The sequence below is a fragment of the Octopus sinensis genome, linkage group LG24 (assembly GCF_006345805.1).
Source record: "Octopus sinensis linkage group LG24, ASM634580v1, whole genome shotgun sequence".
NCBI classification, from domain to species: domain Eukaryota; kingdom Metazoa; phylum Mollusca; class Cephalopoda; order Octopoda; family Octopodidae; genus Octopus; species Octopus sinensis.
Genome location: NC_043020.1, coordinates 30124190 through 30127483, shown reverse-complemented (window position 1 = coordinate 30127483; position 3294 = coordinate 30124190). Strand labels below are relative to the sequence as shown.

The 3294-nt window shown below is 38.2% G+C and overlaps 1 non-coding gene across 1 annotated transcript; it reads left to right on the top strand.

Moving 5' to 3' along the window:
- Positions 1-237: 237 nt before the first annotated feature.
- Positions 238-342, top strand: LOC115224153. The gene has a single exon (XR_003882853.1). It is a non-coding gene; the product is annotated as a U6 spliceosomal RNA (small nuclear RNA).
- Positions 343-3294: the final 2952 nt, after the last annotated feature.

The following is a 3294-nucleotide window of genomic DNA, read 5'->3' as shown; positions in this document are numbered from 1 at the left end:
TGTGTGTGTGTGTGTGTGTGTGTGTGTGTGTTCGTATATGCGTGTGCATGTATGTGTGTGTGGTGAATCTTTGGAGACTTGGTTAGAAAGATAAAAGAAAAAAGAAAGAAACAAAGAAAGAAAGACAACGAACTTAGAGAATTCTCTGTAAATAAATCATTCATGGCGAATCTCAAAGGAGATGGAAGCGCTAAAGAAATAATTACTCAAAATCTTAGCTACTTCCTTTTTCATATTGCACTAGTTTCAGCAGTGCAAATACTAAAACTGGAGCGCTACAGACAAGATTAGCCTGGCCCCTGAACAAGGATGACGCAAATTCGTGAAGCGTTTCATGTTTGTTCTGGGGTTTTTACGCAGACGTGGCTGTGTGGTTAGAAGTTTGCTTCCCAAACACTTCGTTCCGGATTCAGTCCCACTGCAAAGCATCTTGGGTACCTCCTATTATAGCCTCAGCCTTGTGGCTGGATTTGGTAGACTGAAGCTGAAAGAAGCCAGCCCTGTATATATACATGTGTGTGTGAGTATTTGTTTGTTTGTTCCCTACCATCGTTTGAGAACCGGTGTTGGTTTGTTTACGTCCCCGTAACTTAGCAGTTCGGCAAAACATAGAATAAATACCTGGCTTTAAAACATAAAGGCACTGGGTTCAATTCATTCGACGAAAAAATTTTTCAAGCCATTGCTCCAGTTAAAATATGTTTGAGATATTTTAACTAACAAAAGGATTGAAAAGATCCAAGGCAAATTCGCCACAGTTACCGCAGTTACCCTTACGATGTTACCCTTACGATGATGCCCTTACGATTTTTGATTAGATGCCTGTTCGTTTGTAAATAATCTCTCACTCCTGCTCTCCTTTCTTGATTTTCTTTGTTTCTGAAAACCTTTTAGGTTTATTTATTTATTTGTTTTTCTCTTATTCTTTCTCCTTCCCTTTTTTCTCCACCCTTTCTTTTCCCATATCAGCGAGTCTCTATCCACTCCCTTCCATTCAGTATATATATATATATATATATATATATATATATATATTATATATATTATATATATAATATTATATTATATATAATATATACACACACACTGAATAGAAAGGAGTGGAGAGACAAGCTGAATTCAAATCGTCTCCAGTCGAAAGACGTTGTTGTGATGTCCTGTTATTATTTTTATTTATTTTTTTTGTATTATTTTTGTGTTTATATTCGTGTAACATCGTCCGTTTTCCCGTCCTTGTTTCGTATACATTCGAAGCTTTTTCCCAAGGAATCTAATGCTCTTAACTTAGTTTTTCCTTGGGGCTGGCCAGATTGGAGAAATCTGAAGATTAATCAGCCGAAATTACGAGGATGATCCGGTTCTTGACTGAAGATTAAAGGCTTCGAATGACCCGTCCATGTTTTTTGTATCGTCTTCTGGATGTTTTGCGTTCTTGTCCCATTTTGTATATATATATATATATATATATATATATATATATATATATATATATATAATATCTAGCATATCGCCCGGCGTTGCTCGGGTTTGTAAGGGAAATAACTATATAAGCATTTTTAGAGAGTTATAGCAAAAAAAATAGCAAAAAATGCATTAAAATGGAATAAAAAATGATGGTAATTTTTTTTTTAAATCGTTGACTCATCGTAGACATTTTTAGAGAGTACTTCCCTTATATAATAGCGAAAAAATGCATTAAAATGGAAAAAATGATGGTAATTTTTTTTTTAAATCGTAGACTCATCGTAGACGCTTTCTTAGCCATTTCTGTTTTGGTGTCTTCAAGCCATGAAGTCGTTGTTCTAAAAGAACGCTGGTCTCCTTCACAACGCATTACGACATTGATTTCCTTACACTCCCTTCCCCACAGCTTCACGAGGGAGGGAAGAAGGGGAGAAGCAAACAGGTGCAGGTGTGACCATGGACGCCAACTCCGCCGCCATCGACACACGAAAAATTATGCATTAAAATGGAATAAAAAATGATGTTAAATTATTTTTAAAATCGTAGACTCATCGTAGACGCGCGCTAATACTCAGACGGGCTCGATATGAATCACGACTATAAGATACCCGGTTTGGGTTAAACTGCACCGCAAAATGGTGGGAGTAGTTAGGAATCTAAATCGAAGGGGACAGACACTCACACAACTACAGTTTTATATATAGATATTACTAGCAGTATCGCCCGGCGTTGCTCGGGTTTGTAGGGAAATAACTATATAAGCATTTTTAGAGAGTTACTTCCCTTATAGATGCCAATTCGGGCTTTCTTAGCCATTTCTGTTTTGGTGTCTTCAAGCCATGAAGTCGTTGTTCTAAAAGAACGCTGGTCTCCTTGACAACGCTTTAACGGCGTTGATTTCCTTACACTCCCTTCCCCACAGCTTCACGAGGTGGGAAGAAGGGGGAGAGCAAACAGGTGCAGGTGTGACCATGGACGCCAACTCCGCCGCCATCGTCACACGAAAAATTATGCATTAAAATGGAATAAAAAAATGATGTTAAATTATTTTTAAAATCGTAGACTCATCGTAGACGCGCGCTAATAGCCAGACGGGCTCGATATGAATCACGAATATAAGATACCCGAATTTGTTAAACTGCACCGCAAAATGTGGGAGTAGTTAGGAATCTAAATCGAAGGGGACAGAACACTCACATACAGTTTTATATATATATACTAGCAGTATCGCCCGGCGTTTATCGGTTTGTAAGGGAAATAACTATATAAGCATTTTTAGAGAGTTACTTCCCTTATAAATTCGGCTTTCTTAGCCATTTTTGTTTTGGTGTCTTCAAGCCATGAAGTCGTTGTTCTAAAAGAACGCTGGTTTCCTTCACAACGCATTACGACGTTGATTTCTTTACACTCCCTTCCCCACAGCTTCACGAGGGAGGGAAGGGGGAGAAGCAAACAGGTGCAGGTGTGACCATGGACGCCAACTCCGCCGCCATCGACACACGATGCATTTTATGCATTAAAATGGAATAAAAAATGATGTTAAATTATTTTTAAAATCGTAGACTCATCGTTGACGCGCGCTAATAGTCAGACGGGCTCGATATGAATCACGACTATAAGATACCCGAATTTGGTTAAACTGCACCGCAAAATGTGGGAGTAGTTAGGAATCTAAATCGAAGGGGACAGACACTCACACAACTAGAGTTTTATATATATAGATATATACTGAATGGAAGTAGGTGGGGAGATTATATATATAAAACAAAACAGTTCTGTTCATTCAGCAAGAAATTCTTCACTTAGGCTGCATGAACTGGAGACGATGGC